The following is a 25716-nucleotide window of genomic DNA, read 5'->3' on the forward strand; positions in this document are numbered from 1 at the left end:
AGAGTGACATTGTCAATTACGACAGAAGAGTTTTCCCTGAAATTCCAGAGAGCTACTGCAATACTGGGTTGGATGTTGTCTCTCCTAGAAGAAAACAGTTTCTTGTGTTTTTCACAAAGGCATGGATTGTCCAAAGTTGAGGTGGCTATTTAGAAATTGGCAAAAATAAAATAAAATAAAAATATCAAGGTTGGTATGAAATTTCACATACATTTGAATCTCTAGAAAGACTGTGGGCAGGTCATCTCTATGCCTGCTCAGTTTGCCCTCCAGCTTTCCTTTGTAATCAGCTATTTCAAAACTGCTCTCACACTCTCTTCATAGTTCTTTAGCTTTAAACAAAATTTGGTGGGTCAGCCTTTTGAATAGAGGACACCAGGAACCTTTCAGATTTTGCTGAATAACAGCTCCAAACATATTAAAGGGCAAGGAATTTTGTGATATGGAGAATGTCTTTAAATTAGTCTCAGGAAGACAACTTCTCTTGCTTTTTTTGGCCACATTTTTTTTTAATCTACGCATTTGCTTTTGGAATTTGTTTTTAACAGAGAACTGTGGTGAAATTCTTGTAAGTGGAGTGTGGTGTTTTTCCAGTTACGAAGCTATGGAGTGGCTGAGAGGGGTATATGAATGTCTTGCCTTTTGCAAGAGAATAATCTCTTTAGCTGAATTCCCACACTTCAATTCAATCCCAGGGGAAGATTTTAGGAAAGAACTCTACTCAGGCCTCTTTTTAAATAGTGGTAACTGCTCAGAAAGAGTCCTGCCCTGGAGAAAATATCTGAGAATTTATCTTTCCTCTGGAGAAGTTCAGAATTGTCTTCAAGCATCTTCTGGCTGATGCCATTCTTTTCCTCAGCAAATCCTAATGGTCAAGAATATGCTAAGGTGATGCTATTTCAATCTGTGTTAGGTAGGATTGTTTTGGGAGAAAACAGAAGCTACTGATTTTGTAAAGCAGGGTAACACTAATGGGAGGAACATCCCTTCCCCATCAAGCCACTGTAAATTCAAGTCAAAATTTCTCAGTGAAGTACTTGAGACTAGACTTGGATATAGGAATCTTGTGGTTGTAGTGTATTTTAATTAATTAATATTTATTCTATTTTTACTGTAAACCACCCAGAGTCCCTCTGTAGTGAGATGGTGGTGACAACTTTGAAAATTAATTAATTAATTAATTAAGTAATTAATTTAGAGTTATGGAGGTGAAAGGGACAGCTCTTTTGGGGGGGCAAGAGAGGAGACAGAGTAGTGCTGCAGAATACTTAAGGCAATGACAGCAAGGGCAGATCATTTGCACAATAAGCTTGAGTACAATGTGGTTGTGTAGTTTGTGGCCCAGTGTGTTTTCTGAACATAGTTTGTGTTTCATTGGGTTGTGCAGTCCTAGCCAAGCGTGCTGATTTGGTAAACCATAACTAGGTAACTGTGAGTTAGTGTTGTATGCAAACTTACTCAACCCTATTGAGCTGGTGGGCATACCTGGAATGCTGAGAACTGTTATAAAATGGCTGCTGGAAGTTATGAGATTGCTCTCTGCCACTCCCCTTAGACTCCTAGGATGTTCACTACTAACTCCCAACTTTGTTTTTTTTGTTTTGTTTTGTTTTTTTACCCTCTGGGCCAATAGGCACACTTCTAAACAAAGCCCTATCTGCAGCTCCTTGCCATTTTAATCTTCTAAGCATGCTCATGTGGGAACCAAAAGCATTTCTGTAATTAAAGATGGTGCTGAAGGCTAGTTGCTTAGCTTTCTAGTTTGCTATTTTTTTAAATTAAAGTATCTAAAAATAATTAAGGTAAAGAATATGATAGGTGCCAAGAGAGGTATCCATGGACACATTGCACTAGAGAGTGGGCTAATCAAACTATTGTGGCAGCAGAGTCCTGGAGAGAAGTGGGTTTACACTCCTACCAATCTTGGCACGCTCGTAAAGGTCTTTTCTACTATTGGCTGCTAAGCATAAGAGTTGTTCCAGCATGTACTCCTCCAAGCCTCCTGTTGTTGGCAGTGCTGACTCATGCAGAAAGAGGTCTTACATGACATCCCCAGCTCACATCATCTGCTCACAGTGGAAGTAATTTGACAGCAATATGGCTTGGGTTGGCCTTTTGACTCTTTACAGTAGCAGAAAATGGTTCAATCAATCATTAGCCTGGAATTATGAGAATGGTGCCTGTTGCAAGGTCAGGAGAAAGCAAGTGATTGAAAGAAAGTCATGGGGATCCCTGAGATTTTGATGTGGTAACCCACACAAATCTGAAGATGAGCCCCACAAGATTTATGGGAAATCAATGTTTTCTCCCTTGAACTGTAGCCTTGCAGAGAGATCACATACCACCATCCATGTGCAGTCTTATTTCAGACTGGCAGTGTGTGTGAACCATGGGGCTGTTCGTTCATCTATAGATATGAATTACCAGTTACAGTAGAATGTAATATATCTTTATTACTGGAATGTTTCAGGTCCAGTTCCTTGGAGATTTTAGGCACAAAGAACCCAGATTAAAATCTGCGAAAGACTTATTTACAGAAGTTCGTGGGGAACCAATTTCATCCAGTTGGGCTTGAACTGAGTGTTGACTTTTGAAGACTGAAGAATTCCGAGCAATGAATTGTAAACTGCCACCATTCAGTTTAGCTGGCCTTGCTTTTATTGTTTTCCACCACAACCTTGCATGGGGCATTTGTTTGAAAAATATATAAGTATTCTCCTGGGTTGGGGAGAACTGATATGAAAAAATCTGATGTTTAAAAGAACTTGGAAATGTTGCTCTTTAATTTTTTTCCTCTCTCTTTCTCTCTCTCTCTGTCTCTCTTTGACCACCAGATGTCAGGCAGGATTTCAGTGAAGCTTATAACTGGTATATGGGGAAAATAATATTAGGGTTAAGAATAAGAGGAAGAAGAATCTGGAAAGGTCGGATTGGATTTTGCCCTGCCTGGAAATAGGAACTGCTAGGAAATATCTACACCATGTGCTCAAAATGAGCATCCTGAAGATCTCCATGTGTCCGTATCGCATGGCAAGAACTTGTCTGTGCTCTGTATAATACCTCTGGTTAATGAAATAAGACAGCAGAGACACATAGCACATTAACCTGGTTACTGAATTAGCCCTTTTCCAGGTTTATTTCATACACTGAATTGTAAACAGTCTAAAACAGCTGACTTTGTTGAGTGTGCTCTCTAAGCCACAAAACAAGCAAGCAAGCCACAATTAAAATCAAGCAAGCTTTGTACGTTAGGTTAAAGCCGTTGCTGGGTCTTTAGCTGCCCTGGTTAAACATGTGATGCAAAGACAGCTGTTATAAAGGCGAGAACAGGTAGATTTCTCCTTAACATGTAATTAAGAGAAATAAAAAGAAGCCAGTATAATGAAGGGGTTAAAGAGTTGGACTGCCACTAGGAAGACCCAGCTTTAAATCTACCTTCCACCGCTAAAGCTCACTGGGTGACTTTCAGCCGGGTACTTTCTCTCACAGGATTGTTGTTGTGGGGAAAAATGCTGATGTGACATATGCTGCCATATTTCCTGATGGAAAGGTAGGACATCAGTCTACCAAAGAAATGATAAGTTAGTATGAATATTGCATATTGAAAAGCTAGCACATTTTAGAAAGTGTAAGTTTCTGGAGAAAGACCAGTCTTTGCTTATAAGGGAATCTCCAACCTCAGAAATCTCTTGATGCCTAGGATCATAAGCTTGGGAAACCACTGGTAAAATATTTAACATTTCACGGTAAGCACATGCTTGCTCAAGTATCTCTAAATGTTTTCCACATTCAGATGCTGATTCTGTTGTAGAATAAATTAGCTGGAGTATTACTGCTGGGCAATTGAAGATTAGAGTAGGAAAAACTTTATTTTCAACCTTTCATTACATGTTGCCCATGAAGTGGACATAGGATTTATTTTTCCAGCCTATGGAGCAGGTAGGTTCTACAAAGAAGGTACTTTCTGGAAGGTAAAATTGCTTAGGAAAGAGCGCTTTCTATTTTAAGAAATCCAAATAAAAGAAGAAATAGTCAGTGGATCTTGAATCTTCATTAGGCACAGACATAACTGTTTATGTACCTTATTGATGTTGGAGGAATGGACTGATTATGTACCACTGAGTCGTTTTCAACTCCAGCAGCCACACAGATAGACAGAGGAATAGAAGATGCTACACAATTGACTACTTGCTAGATGTCCCCCAAGGAACCCCAATATATTCTGTTATTAAGCCAGGGGGATGCAGCTTCATGCTGAACTGGGAAGAAAGGAGTAGTGGTGGGTTTTTTGGGGGGCAAAGTGCAGTTCCAACCACAAGAGGGCAGCACAGTGCACAAGAAGGACATATATTGGGGAGAAAGATTGGATGAATCACCCAGAACCATCTGGAGAATGAAGTATGGGGGAAGGGAGACAAAGTATTGGGACACTGAAGCAAAGGGGGCTGCAACTTTCTCTCTGCAGGTGGAGCAGTGGCTCAGGAATGGAGTGGATCTTGGCACAGAAAAGCTTTCCGCTTAAGGGCAGAGAGAGGCTTCAGGCACCCGGTTTCTCTTAAAAGGCTGTGATGAATTGGAGCTTCCATGCTTGTGTGTACCTCATGTGGGGGGGAAATACCTATCTGTAGGCTTGTACATGTGGGCAACCAATTTGCTAGGGAGGAAAGAAAAAGAAAATCAGCCTGTAACAATTCACTGAGTGTGATGAATCCATTCATGCTAGATACGTAGCAGCTTCTTGTTGCAGGCGTAAACAAAGAGATGGACATCTCCTGAAATGCCTGAAGTCTTGCCTTGCTAATTTATGCCCATTTGAACGAATGCAATGCCTGACCATCATTTTAACTAAACAAGGGCAACTCTAAATATTCTATTTAACTTTTTTTTGTTCACAAAACAAAGATGTTCCCCCTCTTTCTAGAAAGGGTAGCCCAACATTGTTACTATAGGGAATGTATATCATCATTATGGAGGTTTCCCTAGAGAAGTTGCTATAGAAGTCTGACCATCATTGCTCTTTCTTATACTGTTTTAAAGATCCAGTTTGGTTTAATGGTTTAAGGCACTGGGCTAGAAATGGGAATACCGTGACTTCTAGTTGTGCCTTAGGCACGAAGCCAGCTAGGTGACCTTGGGCCAGTCCCTCTCTCTCAACCCTAGGAAGAAGGCAAAGACAAGCCACTTCTGAAAAACCTTGCCAAGAAAACTGCAGGGACTCATCCAGGCAGTTGGAAGGCGTTGAGACTAATTTGAAGGCTCAACAAACAAACGAACATCTTGTTTCAGCTCTAATGTATATATTTGTATGTCTAATGACACAAACTGTGTACAGTATTCCAAGGACAGAAGTCACGCTATACTTTATCACCCAATAGAAATATTGTTCTTCTAGAATACAACCACAGTGAATAATCTTCATAAACTACAATAATCCCAAGGTCCTTTTCTTGGCAAATCATTGCTAGCTTTAATCTTTTCTTTTCCCCAGCTAATGGGGGGGGGGTCTGTATCTTTTTAGTATTTATTTATTTACAATATTTTGCAAATATTTCAGTAGTAAAGTATTCAGAAAACAAGTCTCTTCCTTTGCATTCAAAATGGCAGTTGCTTCTCCTCTTCATACCCACCTGCTTGCTATTCAGATGATGCAAATTTGGGGTCATAAGAAATGTGCAACTGTGACTAAGAAGCTTGTTAAGTGCAAAAACTGACTCACCCATGTTCCCTTTATTTCTGAGTGATTCAACTAGGGAAGTGACTGAGCTGTTCTGAGTGCAGCTTTGATGTGAAGACTGGAAGCTGGTTTGTAGTTCACTACATAGGTAGACCAAGAGACAAACTCCAAGTAATAGTGACAGTAAGTTCCAGATTTTTTCCAGTCATGCAGAAAATGTATGTGCTAGTAGAAGAAAAGGGCAATTTGAATTTCATTTAAGTAACATGGACATAAGAATCTACTTTTTAAAAAGTAGCCTCATTTATGGCCTCATTTGCAAAGACTGTTGTCAAGATCCACAGATCTGAAAGAAAATTCATGAGCTTTTCTCATCATATGCTTCCTAGTCTAGTTGATCTGAATATAAAGATTTTTGCACATATAGTTGCTATAGTGGTAGTAGTAATAAGGTAGTCCCCAGTTTAAGATCAAGTTCCGTTCCCACGGTCTGTCCTTAAGTCAAATTTGTATGTAAGCCAAAACAGTATTATTGTATAATAATGTATGTATAGTATTGTATAATTAACTCGAACCATTGTGTATTTAACTTGAATTTTGCTACAATAGGCTACATAGGTTCTTAACTATGGGTTGTCCATAAACTGGGCGTTCTTAACCCAGGGACTACCTGTCATAACAAAACTCCTAAAAGCTAGATTCAACAGTATTAGTGTAATTTTTAGTCACAAGAATTATTCTTATGGCAGTGTAATATTGTGACATTTATTGGATAGATCTGACTCAAGCTATAACATTCCTCTAAGAATAAAATGTCTTGGAGGAAAGTTAACATTGGGGCTCATGCTATCTGCAAAACTTCATGACATTTGAATTTAGAATTAGAAATACCTCCTGGTTTTATCCCTCCCCCACTTTTAGGTTCAAAAAGGGATCTTGCCAATAATTGGCCCCTATTATTTCTGGCAGTGGGTCAGCGAAGGAACTACTGTCCTGATTTGTGGACTATTTTTTAAACAAAAGCATGATTCCAACATGTATTTGACATAACAAAAGTATTCATGGAACTATGAAATGCTGATTATGGTGAACATTTGAGTGTACTAACACTCATCAACATAATGTATTTCTTACAGAAGATCTGGGTTTTTTTTTACAAGACTTTTCTTCTGTCAACTAAAATGGCTTCCCAAATGGTGCAGGAGTTAATTAACAGGGGTGTTACAATCACTAGATTCAATTCAAAATTTCAAATTGAATTGGAAAATGAGTTTGTTTGGAACTTTCAAATTGCCTTGGAAAAAGTGTGTTTGTGTATGTGCAAAAGGCTATTGAATCACTGAATTGGGTCCATATCACTGAATTGGGTCCACTTTGAATTATTGAACATGCATACAATTCTAATTCCTAATCTTTTTATAGGTACATTTTTTTTAAAAAAAATGCAATTTAATTATTCAGTGGAAAATGTGAATGTATGGTGCTAATGTGTAGATACGTTCATTTCTGTGGAAAAGGATCATATAAGATTTTTTAAAAATGTCTATATTGGAAATCTAAATCTGATACCCAAATGTGTATCAGGTTGCTTTTCTCAGTTTTATAGTTTGTAAAGAATAGGCATTTTGATTACTTCATCCCACAAGAGATCCTTACAGATTACTGATAAGTACACAAACCTCAAATACAACAATTCACATTCAAGATCCTTAAACTGAAACATACCCTACAGGCAGTTTTTATGAATGTGATGTGCTAATGCTAATTCTCAACAGAAATTGGTACAAACTCATATCATAGAGAGGTTGGTGAACAAAGCAAACAGAGATAGCTGCCAAACGTTCTTTTGTTATATAAAGAGTTGCAAACATCATAATAAGCCATACTCTTATATTCAATCATGAGTCTAATGCTTTGCATAAAAGTGTTAAGAGGTATTGGTTTCTCTTCTGAGTATCCCCATTTGTCAGGCTGAGCTTCCATTTCTTTTAAACAGTTTGAAATGTAAATGAGATGCTGGGCAGAAGTGATTTGAGAGTTAAAAATAGCTTTTGGCAGGGAAGCACTTAAGACTGTTAGCCCCTAAACGTCTTCAACCATGTGGGTAGAGCGTGGATTGTAAAAATACGCATAAGGTGGGCTTGTTCTTGTTAATCTAGCAAATGGAAATATGTGTTTTGGTGCTGCCACAGGCTGTGAAATGTTTCAATGTAATCTGTGTCATCCTGGTGTCTATATAAGAAATATATGTGAGAGAACAAGAATAGTAAGGATTTGTCCCTGTTAGTGCAACATTGCAGATGTGAGATATTTGGAGCGCGAAACAGAGGCGTAGGGAATACATAAAAAATGCCAACAATTAAAAGAAAAGTCATTTGGAATTTTTAACATGGAAAGTAAAGTCCAGGAGGTTTGGATGGGATTATTTTTCCCATTTATGCTTCCCTCCCCGCCCCCACATTGTGAATATAAAATTTAGAGGATGCTCTTGATGAAGAAAAGCAAGTTGGCTTTTAGCTTTTTCAGATGATACATATAAAGGGTTTGCAGAGGCATATAATGTTTCTGATCAGTGAAGATGTAAAAAATGAAGATTTGAGTTTGCTCTTGTGCCTTTCTTTTAAACCATAGGTGGTAGATAATTTTTTTTTTTTACTTAAACATTTTAGATAGTAGCATCCTATTAAAAAAACTGGGCATAATACCCATACATTTATATTGTACAGCATTTATTTATTGTTGCACTGAAACATGCTTATAATCTTGTATTGATATTTAGTTACCTTGGCCTGCTTGTATATGTTGTAATTCTAGCTGATGCACTAGAGTTAGTTCTAGAAATTTCAATAAAATAAGCGGCAGAAAACCCTTGAATCCAGTGTTGGTTGTTTGATCAGTAGAAAAAACACAACTGTGCCAATGAATATGGGGTAATAATTATCACCACAAACAGAAACACTGTGTCTGATAGTACTGGAGACCATGCAGCAACTATTAGTTGAACATATACTTTGAGGGTAAATGCAACTGGTGGTAACTCTGGAATTACTCTGAATTGCCAACCTCATCAATTGCAATTTGTATTTCTGTTCTCTTAACTCAGTATGTCAGCTACAAAAGTTATCTGGAGCAATCTCTACAGTCTAAGAAAGAGGTCTAGTTCTTTTTGATCTTTCCAGTTGTCCAGCTACACTCCCCTGTATAGTATCTTGGTAGTACAGTTTGTCCAATGGAGAAGTGGTTAGACTCCTTTTGAATATTGTATTTGTGCCCTCCAAGGAACAAAGTCCCAGTGCTGTATTCAAGCACCTTCTGTAGAATCTCTTTTTGGAGACTAAAGATTGACAGCAGTAGCTGATGGTGAAGGTAGAGTCCCATGTAAGTATAGGCTGAAGCATTTAAGTCTTCAAACCAACCCCATCACTACTTTATTTATGCATAACTCTTCTCTGCAGCTATGAGTGAGCATGAGGCAAAAAGTCTCCTGCCTTTTTCATAACATGTAATATAGCTAATTGCTCCTTGGAACAGGATCCCCTTTGCAACAATAGCCCCTCAGATATCTACATCAGCTCTCATCTTGCTATAAAAATGCTATTACCCATTATTTGTATTTATGGTGACAAACACCTTGGAACCTTCATTTATTTCCATCTGTAAATAAGCCTCTGCTAGGTCTATTCTGTTGTCCATCAATGAGGTTAGCAAAATGTCCTTAATTCTAGGTAGAGTATTGCTTGACCTAGTGAGTTAATGGTAACTTTAAAATCACCATATATTCTGGCAATTCTATTCTTTATAGCTACTGGAACTGCAGATCAACTTTTGAAAGGATTCCCTTAGCTTTCATCCAATCCAGTTCAGTTTCTATGCTTTTCCATAGAAAATGGAATTGGATGTGCTTGGTGAAACACAGAGATGGCCTTTTTCTATAACGCTATTTTACCTTTGATGTGCTTGACTGTGCCAGAGCCATCTCTGAACTCAGGTACAACATCATCCAGTAACTTTTTTAACTTATTCTCAGTGGTCTCCATGAAAGGAAGTGTAGCATGCAGGCTGCTGATGAAACTCTAATCCAACAGCAGCTTCCTTAACCAGTCACAACCCAGAGTGCTGGTCCATCTGTTTTCCCAACATGTAAGTCCAACATACCTTGCTAGTTACTGTATTTTACATTACAGATATTACCCAAATGGGAATGAGCTTCTCTGTGTTATAGGTTTTCTAACTATATTTTTCTTTAGTTTAGCGTCTCTTAAATGTTGCTCTGATTCACAATGAAATAACTCATATTAGCAGAAGCACCATCCAACTGAATCAGTACAGCTTTGCCATTCATTTCAGGTATGAGCTACTGTGTATTGCTGGTCTCATTTGTTCCTGTAAACTACCATGTTGTATGTGAACCTCTGCCAGAATAAGTTATCCAAATACCATCCTCACTTCAAAGTTGACACCTTTCCTCATGGACTGCTATATTTGATAGTTTGGAGTTAGACAACATTTGCAAGTTTGGCATGAGGGAGGTGTGATTTCTGAACTAGCCTATTTTTCTCTTCCCCCCTCCCTTTCTTACCTTTTCTCTTTCCTTCTCCCAATTGTATAGCCCTTCCTTCCTTCCTTCCTTCCTTCCTTCCTTCCTTCCTTCCTTCCTTCCTTCCTTCCTTCCTTCCTTCCTTCCTTCCTTCCTTCCTTTTTTTTCCTTTTCACTTAGGGATATCTGTTCAGAAATGAAAACTTGGCTTTCGTATTGATTCCTGCACAGATGGATGCCAGGCTGCCTCTATAGAGAGTTCTAAAGACATACTTGGCACAGTGAAGCTACTTTCAGTCTTCCTTTGTGTCCTCCTCCCAACTTGCCACTTTTCTCCTCTCAGAAGAGAATTTCCTAGATGCAGGTCTTCTCCAGTTCCCTTATATTGGCAGAGTCTGACATACTGTATCTCTGTGTCTTTAAAAGAAAAGTGTATTGAATCTAAAACAAAGCTCATAATACTTTGGAAAATTGCAAATGTCCTAGTTTTGAATGACTCATTCTAATGGCATCACTAATTCTGATGTGTTTCAAACTAGAAACTTGGCATCTGTAACAAAGGGGGTAGGGGACCAGCAGTCTTCCAGATGTTGCTTGAACTATAACTTCCTAGTCACTCTGATTAATGGGGAGGGATGTTGGGAACCATAGTGCAGAAATATGAGGAGGGTTGCAAATTCCCATCTCTGCTCCACACAGGTTATGTACTCATCTGTAGACTTGGCCTAATTCATACAAAACACCAACTCATAATGTGATTTCTTTGGGTTTGACTTACATGCACATTCAGCCATTGTAATTTGCAAACTATGATTTGTGGCTCACTGTACTGAGTGATTTCAGCCAACTCTAATATATTCAATAAATAATTGTAAATTAAAACATGGCTTCCTGCAATGTGTGAACCACATTGTTGTTGTTGCTGCTGTTGTTGTAAGACTGAGTATGATCTAAATTCCTTTCTGCAAGCTCTGTCTAGTAATTTTAATTCTAGAGGAGGCCAGGAAAAGAGATAAAAGGTTAGCTCATTCACAGTGAAAACAGAAAGAATGACTTTTCCTCAAAACATTTAGAATGTTTGTCAGTATCATCATTCTAACTGTCTGGGCTCATGTATTTCATGAAGAAGATCCACTATGTCCTTATTATGTATTTCATTTAAAAATGGCAGGTGACTAGCGATAGCTATAGAATTGTGCTATACATTGTTGAATCCAAGAACTGGAGCTTCATGATATAGGATAGGCTTAGGCTATCAAGAAAGGACATCCTGGTGCTCACTCCTATCATAATAAACCATGATATTATAAAGCCAGAAGCAACAGTCTGAACAGAACTCTGGAGGCCCAACACTAGCAAAATGTCTTCAGTCTTTCCCAAGTTGCTGGCCAATGTCAATGGCCCTTAAAAAAATATGCTTGGTTTTGAAAAAGCATTAGGTAGAGTAGATTTCTTTATGCAAAGATTGAATTAACATCTTAAAATATTAATAGACAGCAGGCTACCTCTAGTGGTTTACAAATAACACTTTTTCCCTTTCTTTTGGAATGTGCTTTAAAATCATAACAGCAGCAACTACTTCAAAATAATGGATCACTGTCAAGACTGAATGGTGGCTGAAAAAATGTCCTGTTGCTGTTTGAATGATTAAAATACTAGCAAGCAACCTGTACCACAGCCTAATTCTTTGCTCCAAGCTGCATTGTCTATACCCTTTATGTGATCTTTCTAGAGAATAAGTTGAAACTGGTTCTCCTTGTGCTGGACAAAAGAATAAACTAGCTTAACTTCTCAGACATCTGAAGTAGCTATTGTGTGTCACTTCATGGTAGCCTAGCCATTGCCCTGGCCATTAGGTCTGCAGTAAATCCACATCCAGAGAATGTATTTTGCTATTCACATATATGTTGGTTTTATGGTACAGCTGATGCAAAGCTTGAAGGAAAAAAGAACATATACCTTCTTAAGAGTTAAGATTTTTTTTTTTTAGGTGATCCAGAAGATGGGAAGAACTTTTTGGTTCAAGCACACTGAAGGTTGAGGAGAGGTTCTTGAGATTGTTTTTAATCCTTCCATCCTGGTCACTTATACCCAATGTTGTTTATTCAGGCTTTCATTCAAGAAGGAAATGGTCTAGGGAAGTTGGTTAGTCTTTCTCCTTTTCTGAAATAGATTCTCTTTGCCTCATTAACTTAGTGAATTTAATGGGCCTTTCCTTTTCTCAGCTTTTAAAAGGAAGCAAATAAGTGATCAACACCAAAGGATGGCTGAGCTTTAGTGAAATTTTGCATGAAGCTTGCTGGAACTTGTAAAAATGAAGTATATCCCACAATCATTCAGTTTCACTGTTTTGATTAGTATTGATTCCACTCTTTTTATGTTATTTTTTAAACTCTGTTTCCTTCAAAATGTTTTTGAGCTCACAAACGTTCTGCATAGGGATGGTTAAGCACTGACTAAGTCTATGGCACTCTTCCCAGTTGGGGTTGATGCTTGGCTGTGTATTCTGAGCTCTGTAGTCCCAGGACCTCTGGAAAATTCCAAGATGGGGAAAGTTGTGCTTCAGTCTTGCCCTTCTTGCAGCTGGGTCCTTCATGTCTCCTGTTATAGCACGAAGATTCAATATCCTATATTTGTAGTGTGAGAATGGAGGAAGGTAAATACTGGGATTAGTGCAAAACTCTTAAAAAGTAGGGAAAAAATTGAGCTTCTTTTCATTCCAGAAATAACTAGGCCTTCTCTACCAGTTGTGTTCGGGCAGCTGGTGTGGGGAATGGAAAGAGAGGGAAGGTCCGCACTGATGACTGCTGTAGTACTATTCAACCCATCTTGGTGTTATATGTATTCCCTGTTTTTCAGAAGTACAAAAGTTTATACCCAGCATTAGTGTCCTTGAAAACAGGTCACTTACATATTTATAGCATTTCTGTGATAGGTTTATATGTGTGTACCCACATGCACACAGGCTGAGTATAATTGAGTGTTGTAGGGAAACTGATTGTTCCATAAGATTTCCTGTAGCAAAGCCAATTTAATTCTTTCCAAGTTAATTGTTTGTTCCCTTTTCAGTTTTAGTTCCTGAACAAACAACCCCCCTTGCGTAATGTCCTTGATTATTGGAAGAAAAGAAGATGAATCACCTCTGTCCATCCTTTCGCTACCTTTTGGAGACACTAAAATGCAATTGCAAGCATCCACTGCTCTTTTCTCAAGCCTTAAGACATATTGCTGAAGGTCATCCAAACAGGTGGAAGGGATTCTGTACAACCACCCTATCCAGTTCCAAGGTCATATGGAAATTTAACAGGGCTTCTGTAGTTCTATGTGTTATGCTTCTTCAAACTCAGGATTGACCTGGTGCCTCTATTCTACATCTGAGAGTTTAGCCTTAATTGCAGTAACTGCAGCTGGGCCATGTGTCACCTCTGTACTGGGACTAGTGATGGGGGATGTTTGTTCCCATGTTTCACATAATAGTAACTACTGCAGATTAGGGTGTTAACTTGGTACGTCTCACAATCTTTCTGCACTCAATAGCTGTTATCCTTTCTACTTATCAAGGGGAAGGAAGGAAGGAAGCCCTCTGCTTTGTCCAGACACTTAAGTTGGCTTCTTAACTGCCTGGCATCTAAGTTGGCATCTCACTCTGTTCATTCCAGATCTTTCTCTCTCACGGATTTCAGCCTTTCATTTTTTTACTGTCTGCCTGTTGGACCATAGACAGCAATGTTTCTATTGCCAGTCTGAAGCAGGGCATTAATTGCATCACTCAAAAAAGTGGGCAAAGGACAACACCATTCTACCTAGAGTTCTACATCTCCAGGGACAATTTTATATGGAATTGTGTTAATCTATATAGAAATGTGATGCAGTTCACCAAAATAGAGGTGACTGGGAGCAGGTGACACATATGCTTATTCAGTCTGCTGTCCAAGTGCCAGATGTTGATAAGACACTTAAAATTTCCTGCTGTTTTTTTTTTTTTAAATTTTGTCTTTAAATTGGATTTAGATTATATCGTTCTTTCAAGGAAGGAATGGGCAACCAGTGTCTCTAGCATTATCATTGTGTTCCTGTTTTGGTGCCAGAACTAAACAAAGCCTATTTTTATATATTCTTTCACCTCTGACAGTAGTAGGACAGTTTTCTCTCACAGAGATTGAGAATCTTCTCATCACAGCAGAGATGATTCAAAGAGAAAGTAGAAGGGGCCTGTTACTGTCAGAATTTTACACAGCACGGTAATCACCTAGTGTTAAATGTATTGGCTGAAAGTTGTATTTAAAGTTTCATGGGTGCTTTAATGTCTGGAGAAAACATTCCACTGAAATGAAAGCTTGCAATACGGTGCATGCAAAAATCGATCCAACAATGATATTCTTAGTCTATAGTTTACACTGAAGACTGGACCTTCTCAGTCTGAGAAGTGTTCAGGATAAACACCCAGACAAATCTTCTAAAGCTGAAGCATTTTTTTAAACTTGACCTTTATTTAACTCATTAGAAAAGAAAAAGAAAAGAAAAGGACAATAGAACAACATATATGTAGCTCAGGGTTGAACTGTGGAGTCCTTGGTGCTCTCTGAGCTTGGTTGTTTGCTTGGAGATGTTTCATTACCCAACTGGGTAACATCATCAGTGCTAGTGAATGTGGGGTTTGCTCCCTATTTATGTACAGTAGCTTGCCCTGCCAGTGCTGGTGAGGATGTGGTTTTCTCCTTGGTAGTTCCTTGATTAGGGCATTGTTTTCTGCCTGACTGTTTGTCTGGTGTTAATCCCTGCTTATCTGAGTGTAGGCTGTTGGAGAGGATGTGTTCTGCTGTCTATTTCCACATATTAGGCATGTAGTTCAAAATAATATAATATTATTATAAAATAATATGAGCATCCAAAAATACTAAATCCTGTTCCAAAGTCACATTAATGTGTAATATAACAATTTTAGGACATTGCAAACATATATGTTTGAATGAAGCATTATTCTAATTGAAACACAATGCACTGACCAGCTGAAGAGAACAGAAAGAGATTGTGACTGATATGGTTGGAAACTCAATTGTAATTCCTGAATTTCTACCACTAGTGGTAGCTACACATCTGATAGTTACTCTAGTCACCAGTATCATTGTATGTGCTACGTTTGTTTGTGGTGATAGATGTTAACCCATGCTCATAAGAAAGCCACAAGAGCACCTGGTTTTGTAAATATCATGCAGATTTGTATCTTGGCAAAAAGGATCTAGTGGGTTGAGTTGTTATTGCTATTAGCTGATTAAGCATGCCTGATTTTGTATTGTTGTTTGTATATCTTGTAATTCTGGCAGACTCAATGGAGTTACTCCTCCCAGAAGTTTAAGTGAAGCAAGCAGTAGAAAAATGTACTCCTGACTCCAGTGTTGTGTGCTGATCCGTAGAAAAGGCACAACAAATATGACTTAGGGTGAAGTTTGACTCCAGCTACTCACTAATTACATACTTTTGTTTGCTTGGGGCCATAATTGGTTTCTGCCTGAAATTATTTGGCAGTACCATCTTCTAGCTAAACAAAATGGGTATACTGAGACACTGTATTGACTGCTGTGCTTATAAGTTAAGATTTCCTGTTTTGTAAAGCCACCAATTCTACATTTCTGTTCAGAGGAGAAAAGAAGAAATTAGATCTGGTAGCAAGATGTGTTTTTTTTTTTTTTTTGTTAAAGTCCCAGTTGTTTCTTTTTTGGCTTTGTTGATCCTCTGGTGCTTTCTTCCTTGTGTTAAGGAATCTGAAATATTTGCTGTACTTTATTTTTGCTTTTTATATAAGTTCCAGTTCTTTTACCCTCTCCTTCACTTCCTTAGCCTTTGATCTTTCTACAAGGCATTCTTGAGTTGGTTTCATCCCATTTTCATTTCCTCATCAGTTTGAGGGTTTTGCTTAAAAATCTTACATTGACATTGTCTTTACATTTAGCGCATCTTTGGATATACAGATGTCCAATGTCTCTCTTACACACACACACACACACACACACACACACACACACTTTTTGGGGGATTGGAGAATTGCATTACAAACAATAGAATTACAATACAAAGTAAAAAAAGTAATTTTTTAAACTTAGTTTGTATTTGTGTTTCAAAGTTTATTATTGGTGTGTATGTGCATATATATATAGTGGATTGTTATCAGCTTCCCAAGGTTACATATTTAAGATGGCCAGCCATATAAATTCAAGCAAGCAAACAAGAAAGAAAGAAAGCAAGAGGAAGGCAAGTCAAGTCAAGGCAAGGCTGGGTTTCGGGTTTTGTATCTTGGTTTGATATAGGTGACTTTGTATTAAAATGGAATTGGAGCTATTTTTTTCTCCAACCTTGTTTTCATCTAAATGTTGGACAATCTTGATGTTTACAACGTAGGAAATGTTGTTTCTTCTCTTTCTTATGCATCTAGAAATCCCTCTTCCCTCTTATATTTGAAAATCTTCCAAAAGGAACTTACTTCAAGCTACTGTTTCTGGAAAGACTGATCTACAGTACCTTTTGTCACAAACAGGGACTTCTCTGTGGTAACTCAGGGGTTTTAGAATGCTCCCAGCAGTCTTATAAACAAGCCACAAATGTCACTGCCCTGAAGAAATGTTTGCTATGGGTTCTGTAGGCTGGCAGTGGAAAAATGAATAATTTCTTTTTTTTTTTTTAATAGAAAGCACTGAATAGGGGATTTATTCCTCCTGTGTTGGTTTATATGCTGAATGCAAAAACAAGGTAGAATGCTCCTTTGCTTCACTAGCCTTGCTCAATCACCCACGTTTAATGGCTAGTCCCCTATGTTGATTAGATTAATCCTTAAATACAAGAATTACAAGAAACCGGTAATAATTTTTTCTCTGAACAACTTTCAGTGGTGAAAGCTTTTTTATTATTATTATTCAAATACTGAGCATTTGTTTTAATGGAACTTCTTTTATGTTTGCATTTTGAATTGTTTATGAATTGCCTTGTGAACCAAGTCTATAAAACATTCTGAATACATATTTTAAGGGGAAATTGATAATGGGAACTCTGTTTTCTTGACTGCTCATGTTTGTATGAACTTGCCTATGCTAGGGTTGGTATTGGAGACCTTGTTCTCTGATTTGCCTTTTTATATTTGATGAGATTGACAGACTAGGTTTGTTATAGGTTTGTATGTCTAATTTAATGCTTTAACTTTATGCTATTCTGATGCATCTTAATACATATTTTTAGCTTGAAAGCATTTGTAGAGTAAATCAAATATACAGTTTCCAGCACTGAAATCCAACATTGTTTAAAAAATACAGAACTGCATGAAATTCTGAATTTGGTTAAATAAATATTGCATTTAGTTTTCCCTTACAGGTGGGCAAAATATATGACAAAAACAATATAGTAGAAAGATTTAGATTAAAAGAGTTAACCATAGTTAAATGGTTGACAACAAAGTGAGAAATTCATTCTTGGTTTAAAAACAACAAATAGAAATGAGAAGCTAAATTAAAATTAGTCTTATGATCAAGGTTGTACCTATATGTTAACTTGGAAATGGAGTTCTAGGTGTGCTTAAATTTCTCCTTAATTTTGAGCCACTTCAAACAGCTGTAGGTACAGGGCACCAAATTTTAATTGTGTGTTCTCTAAAATGAATTCTGATATCTTGTTCCAATAATTCATGCTGCTTGTTTCCCGAGGCTGATATTCTTCAAGTTAGCAGCAGCTGCCCTATTTGCAGGTTTTTCCTACAGTCCAATTGTATTCATACCTTATATTATTCTTTAGGGATGTATAAATTGGCATGTATCTGTTCCGTGTCAATTTGACATGTATTCTATCATAATTCTGTTCTACCCAATTATTGCATCATTATGCAAACTTTTATTTAATTAAAAAAAAATCACATTTTATATGTGCCTGCATAAGAGCTTCAGAATTTGGAGAAAGTCATACTTTGGAGGCTATGTTCCACTTTGTATATTAATCCAGAAAGAATGAATTATATCAATGCACATAAAAATGTGGACCAAATGCATTTAATCAACTCACCACTATCACTAGAGGGGAAGTTTGAGTCTTGTAAGAGTAAGTTAAGTTGTTTGTATGGTTATGTGTGACAAATGTTAGAAATACCTGGTAAGTTGCCTTTTCTGTTACAGACCAATTGGATTAGTAATATTCTCTTTTTGTCACTGGCGATGGGTCTCCTTGCTGGTATTACCTTTACTCTGAAAAGTTCTCCCTCAAATTTTAATGTTGTTTATTGATTTATTTAAACAATGTACAGTATATGGCCACCCATCTCATAGCAACACACCCTGGGTGGCATACAAGACCTGAAAACCAAGCAATGATACAATTAAACCACCAGCAATCCACATAATCAAAGTCCAGGGTCAGTCATTCTCAGTTTACCACCAAAAAAATAAATAAAAAATAAAAAAATCAGCAATAAAGCCAGTCTCAGGGCTCATGTAACATCCCAGCCCAAATCCCTAAAGGAACAACCAAATTTTGAATACCTTATGAAAGGCTAATGGGGTGGGGGGACTTCTGAATCTTCCATGTGTTAGGCATCTGCTGAAGATCTTCTCTGTACGAAAGCTATATGGAAGCTACGCAAATAGGTTTCATTTCTTTCTTTTTTTTAATAATTCCCTGCAACACACACCTTTTATTTTTATACTGTTTCAACCTTTTGTTTCTCTTTTGTACTTTAATGGTAGACTATAAACCCATTTGTAATAATAGGAAGTCATATCCAAGTATGATAATCATAATAAACACATTGATCCTTTTGGCAACATCTACTTATATAAAGGTATCCCAATCTGAAAATACAGGACTTGCACAGATTGGGATGGGAGGACACTTCCATAAATGGGAAGTTCTCTCTGACATCACTCTGTTTTCATAATTCACTGCCGTGGCCTTTGTTCATCTAGGCACTATATTTCCATGTGGGTTCAGGTAAAGGATGCAGGGAACTTTGAAAGAAGCATAAAAAAAAAAAAAAAGAATCTTCAGCTTGACCCCACTGCCATGCCCTCTTTGAAAAGAAGGAATGGTTGTGTAATGGTCAGTCTGAGCAGGAAAATGATTGTCCTTTTGATCAGCCATCTAGAACAACCTTGACCAGCATGTCACTGCTAGTGTGTCATACTGCAGCCAGAAGAGGCAACTGATGGAGCTGAGAAAATCAGTTTCAGAAAAACAGCTTGGGAGGGAAGGGTACTGGCTACCTGAGTCAGCTGTGCTGAACCTTGCCTCATCCAAGCAACCCAATGGATATTTCTGCACGATGAATGGCAGAATAGAACTGATGGGGATGAAAGTGCACAGAGATTTAGAGGTTACTGATTATAGACCTGGTATCATGGAGCAATCAGGGATGTAGGGAAGATGTAGAAGGTCCAGGGACTCTGGCAATGGAAGAGGGGGTTTATGGGCTCAATGGTGGGCAATTTCTTGAGCCCAGGGATTTACAGGCATGGACTGAGAGAAGCTGCAACCAAAGTTGAGGATTTTTTACTGTGTAAAAAAAATTGAACAGATCAACATATTACACTAAGCCATATTTTGCAAGCCCAGCTAGGTGGGAACATTGAATTGAGCTTGGCTTACCTTGAAAAGCTAAGCAAGATTGGACCTGGTTAGTTCTTGGATGGGAGATTTTCTTTCACAATGACCACAGTGACCATGGCAATGACATAATGATACTATTCATTCTTGTGCTAATGGCTGTGGTTAAAGAAACCAGGATGGCTCAACTATCAGGATGGTTTGGTGCAATGTGCAAATCAGGTTTATTTCTCTAACAAGCCAGAATGATAAGTAGAAAGGAATCATTCTGTATGATTCTGTCTTACTAGGAGAGAAGCAAGTATAAGCTGTAGCTGTCTAGTTTTGTTAATCATATCTGTTGGCAGGAAAAACCAAAAAGGAGTGATAAAACAATGTGAAACAATATACTGCTTGTTTCCAGATAAACCAGAGTTCATTACAGTCCTGCATAAATGCAGGTCATTCTCTCCCCAAAACCCCTTTATTCATTATGATGATGGCATAGATCACATCTCAAAATACTAATCCTTTTCAAGATGGCTCCCACCTAAACTGAAAATAGCAAAAATAAAATCACAACATAGTATTGTCACATACCATGCTTTAGATCATTCTGCAAAGCACTGGTGTTGACTAATGTGTGGGAGAAGGAAGTTCAACAGGAACAGATATGCAACAGCTTTGTTTTTCATTTATTTTATTCATTTACCTACACTATCACCCTCCTTGACCAGGGTGACCCAAAAAAGCTTGTGCTAAAACTCATGGTTTGCACACAAACCATCCTTGGCGTAACCTTTGGCAATCATCTCCTGCAGGAATGGTTAAGGGGCCCAAAGAGGTTTCCTTAAGAATACAAGAGATTCATTAACAGTAACTGTGCTCCTTGATAGTTGGATTCTCTAAAGTGCTATTTGTAGCTGAAACCACAATGGGACTTTAGGCTAAGAAAAAACTTTCTTGCTGATTGCTGATACAACATCGGAAACAAATTCCCAGACTTGCAGTGTCTTGTCCCTATAACTCTTCCCTAGTCCCCTCTGGGAACTTGCTTCCTCAGCCATGCTTGTATCACTGCTGATTCCTGAACCTCAATCTCCATTTGATTCTCTTCCCCGTTTACTGCTTTCCTGACTTCATTCAAGGGCGTGGATTTTTATGAATCTTGTCTATGAGCTACTAAGCAAACTCCTTTCAACTCAGCAAGAACACAATGAGCTATGGCTCCAAGCAAAAGAGGGAAGGCAGAGTTATAAACATACGGAATTGCAGAGGGAAGGATTGTGTGCTCATAACCTCATAACCTCCCCCACACTTTAATATGTAGTATTTTTTGAGTTGGAAAGCTGCACATTTTGGAATGTGCTAAGAACTACAGGTGGAGATAGGGGAAGTCGGGGAACTGGAATGGCCAGCAAAATACCCACCCATCCCCAATCCACAAATTAATTTTGCCTCCTTTCCATTGATAAGTTGATTTCCCCCTCTCCCTTGTCCAGATTATCAAGTCTTAAGGCCACTAAATTTAACCTTAAATTACTGTCTGAAAATCAGCTGCGGCTAAGGATGGAGCTGCCCAGAAAACTGCGGCGAGGGCATTGCAGATTGCATACCCATGTGATAGCTGTATATTTATGAACAGCAGAAGACCTACAAGGGCTGCAGTCTCATCTATAATCCTCCATGCTGGCTCCCCAATGGCAGCTGCTGGTACATGGACTGTAATTACTATTCCTTGTGCTCCAATGACTATCAGACCATCCTAGGAATTGCTACCTGCTTATGTAATTTTTCTGTTCCAATTTATGCTGAAGGAGATAATGCAAGGCTCCCTAGACTTCGGTGTAATGAACCATTTGGATAATCTGGTATTGGGCACAGTTCTTGTGTTTCCTGCTGTTCATTTCCCTTGTCATGGAACTGCAAGCCATGTTTCTCAGATAGTATTGACTGGAACAAATCAATGTCAGGAATCCAAATATCTACTGTCTATCTTATGTTATTTCCAGCCTGACTGTCTTTTGTCAACACTTGATAGCAATATACAAACTCAGGGCAAGCAAATGTATAAGCAATGTCCTTTGGAAATAATAGTACAATGTTTTCTGCAACTGAATGCATCAAATAAGTGGAAGTGGAGTGTGCTGTTTTTATAGGAAGAAGTATAAAAGTCCAGGCAATAAAAGGAATGTTATTCTGCATTGAGAAAAGGACATTCTGGGGTTCTCTCTCTCAAATTTAGAAATTATCAGGTGAATCCATGCCTGAACAAGGCTGCCATGAGTTTTGATCAGGCTTGCAATGAAAGTATGGCATTTTGCAACTGAGGAGCTCTACAAACTCCTTTCACTACCTTCTGCTACTTTCTTGTATTTTCATCTCATTTCTAACAATGATTCCTCCATTTTACAGATGCTGTTTCTTTCTGGGTACGGGGGAGAAAGTTTGGGTAAAAAGTGTATTGCCCTTGTGCAGATGGTTGATCTGATTCTCTCTACTCTGACTGGTTTCATATATTACTTTAAGTTATAATGTAGTTTATGCCTTGAGCTGTTGGAAACCAGCCATTTTTTAAACCATGGTTTATGATTAACATATGTAAACTAGGCCTCTGTAGCTTTAAGTAAACCATGGTTAAAGCAAGCTACAGCTTAATGTGATGCATGAATCCTCCCACTATATTGCCAGTTTTAATATCTGCCCATAGCAGGTGGCAAAATTCTGCCCATAGCAGGTGGCAAAATTCATCCAGTTCCAATATTCACAGGGAGGTTTAGATAGGCATCTGCTTCCAAATTTAGTGTAAACCTCTGTATTCCACCAGAGAAAAGGTTAGCATCTTATCTCCCACAGTGGCCAGCAGATTTCCCATCTTTTGGGAAATCCCAAAATAGATAAAATGTGCTGTTATACTCCTTCTGCTCATGTTTCCTAGCAATCAGTTTTCAAAGGGACAATTCCTCGGTGAGATAGTATAGAGGAGAACTGTGCAGCACTTTGAAGAGGTACTTTGCTTTATTGGAACTTCAATTGAAACCTCCTATTTGAAGAAAAGTAGCTCCGTCCTTCTAAACATCACTAAAAAAGCAGCCACCTTGCTTTGATCCATGTGATACCCAGAAACTCCTATTACTGAATCAAAGCGATAGGTTGAGTAGAATCAGCTCCACCTCCCCTAGGCAATGTGAAGTGCCATGTTGAGGTAGAGAGACCCATCTCCATGAAGCACCATGCTAAGGGATATTGCAGCCAATTTACATAGCCCCAAATGAAGAGCCATTATATTTAGCAGCCATCCACTTTCTTTGAATTTGTCTAAGGGCACCCAACTTAGGAGCCATTGCTATGTTTTGAATAAATGAATTCCATAGTTTTAACTCCTCAGTTGTGTGAAAAAATACTTCTGTTGTTCACCCTGAGTCATCCAGCATTATAAAAAAGAATAGAATCATCAATCAACCTCATTTATTTGTTCCCCTCTTTCTCCAACTGGATAATATCGTGCAAATCAAATACAATAATATCAAATATAACATAAACTGACAACATTATGAAAAAGTTACAAAGTGATTGTAGTGGTATGTTCAGTGCCTGAGAGAGATTCCTCTTATGATCCTAGACCTTCCACTCTTATCAGTCAAAAGAATGACCACTTTGCCCATTTACTCCTTTCTCTTTCAATAAATCTGGTTAAAGAAGCTTCTGTGGGAATCGTGCTTTTAAGTGTAATCAGCTATCAAGAGTTGCTGTTTTGTTTTATTTTTTCCCCCAGTTGTTCATCTAATTTTTCAGTAGCCTCACTAGTTTTCCTCACTTCTGATATGAAAAAAAGGGAGAGATATCCCTTTAGTGGGTATCTCTCATATATATTAATTACTTAAGTGCTATTGAATTGTGTTTGCTTCCTGGTAAATGTATGGATAAATCTTGACTTGTCTTTAGTAATAACTCCTAGGACTTTCAACAATGTGCCAGGAATCTCTTTAATCCTATTCACCACTTTGTAATCTTCCTCTTTTTCTACTTCTTTGAACCTTGTCAAGTGTAATCAGATTCTTATAGTCCATCATCTACTTACCTCACGTCTGAAGAACACCTCCAGGGAACAGTTATTGTTTGTTTGGTACAGGTCTAATGAATTGGCTCTTCTTGTTGTCCATATTTCTCTTAGTAACCATATCCAAATCCATAATTCAAAGGTGTGTATTTCCTGTTCCTTGCTTTTTCACAACCATATAACACTACTAGAAAGATCATTACTTTTACCTATTCTGATCTTTGTTGTTATGGAAATATTTTTATCCTTGATGATTTTATCTGAGTTTATCATTTTCTTCCTCCCTCAGATTAATCTCCTCTTTAGTTCTGTAGCAAACTCTCCATCTTTACATTATGTTTTAGTTTAAGATTAATTGTTGGGAAGCTACAGATGTGACAAGCTCCTGGACATAATGAAAATACATTTGTTCTCCTGTTGGGTATCTTATAACTAAGAAAAGCACAAACACTCCCTGGCTCACAATTCCATCTGTGGGGTTTGTGCTGATGTTTTCTCTCCCTTCAGATAGACTCCAAAACATAGCTCCCTTCCACAATCTGCGTAAAAAACCAAATAAATTCAGCTGAATTGGGTTGAGACAAGAGCCATTCAGTTATCATTGTAGGACTGATTTGTCTCTTTCACCCTCCCTCCATCTTTTGCAAAGAGACAGGACATGCTTTATAGCTGATTAAAATGTCCTCAAAATGCCCCCTCCTCAATACCATTGCACAAAAGCTTCCATATGGCAAGTTTCCTAGATTTTTATCATAGCAATACAGCTACCAAAACTCACAGATTTACGGAACTCCCTGGCTTCTGGTTCTCTAATCTAATCCATATTTAACACACCAATTAAGAAGACATCTGGCAGATGTAAAAAATGGCTGAATTTTATATTAGCAAGAATCATAGGTCTTGTTGTGTTTCTATAATGCCTCTGAGCACTCTACCTGGGTTGGGACTTTGTTGTTGGTCCTTAAAAGTCATATTGAGGTCTGGGAGAGCTACAAAGGCCTTTTATATACCTAATAGAATTCAGAAATCATGGAGAACTCTAGGCCAGATGTTGCTAACCTGAGGCCAGCCCCCCATTGTGTGCTCTGACCATCCAAAAAAAAAAAAAGTTAAATATGGGCCCCAATCATAAAAAAGTTTCCATTCCTAGGGATCCCTTAATGACTTCTCTGTTGATCTCTGTTTGGAATGTTTGGGCTTCAACCTTGGCATGGAACTAAAAAGAAGAAACATATCCACATATCAGGTTTGGTGCTTAGGAATGTCCATGTACAGTGTGACTGGCTATGCTTACTTTTGCTCCATCACTAATAGAACGCAGTGCAGGAATGGGGTGTTTGCCTTTACTGATAGAATATAACGGAATAGCAACAAAGATGTAGTGTCTAATGTCTAAAGTTCTATTTTATACTTCAACCATATATGGAAGTTGGTTTTTTTTAATGGCTTTTTAAGATCCTCTCCATGAGAACAATTTTCTCATAATAGCATGACTACCAGCCCTTGGTCTGGGCAGCACATCACTTTGATGAGTCATTAGGCAAGGTCAGTCACTCAGTTTCATATTCAGGACTTAATTGGTCGGAGGACAGAGTTTTGCCTTTATGTTCTGTTTCAAAGAATGATCCTTAGTAGAACTTCTATCTTTCCAACCTTGCACAAACCTGAGACTGAAAGCTCCAGAGATGTCCTTTGAACAGAAAGGTCATCCAATGATGGGAAAGTGGCCTATGATAGACAAAATTGCTTTACCAGGCATAAGGGTTCAGCTGACTTTGGATGTTGCTGAGTCAACAATCTGTTATCTTCACAGAAGACAAACATAGCCCGCAAATCGAACTTGAATCTACCCAAAGTCCTATTTCTTGCTGCTCTAGGTGTGTGTGACTAGTC

General features: G+C 38.1%; 1 protein-coding gene across 5 annotated transcripts in view; it reads left to right on the forward strand.

The window, feature by feature from the left end:
* NTRK3 (neurotrophic receptor tyrosine kinase 3) overlaps positions 1-25716 on the forward strand; it is a 345980-nt gene that overhangs the window by 20642 nt on the left and 299622 nt on the right. The window lies entirely within an intron of this gene.

This window comes from Python bivittatus, unplaced genomic scaffold, assembly GCF_059951505.1.
Source record: "Python bivittatus isolate LINGU-HERP-01145 unplaced genomic scaffold, Pbiv_v1 ctg000530_np1212, whole genome shotgun sequence".
Taxonomy (NCBI): domain Eukaryota; kingdom Metazoa; phylum Chordata; class Lepidosauria; order Squamata; family Pythonidae; genus Python; species Python bivittatus.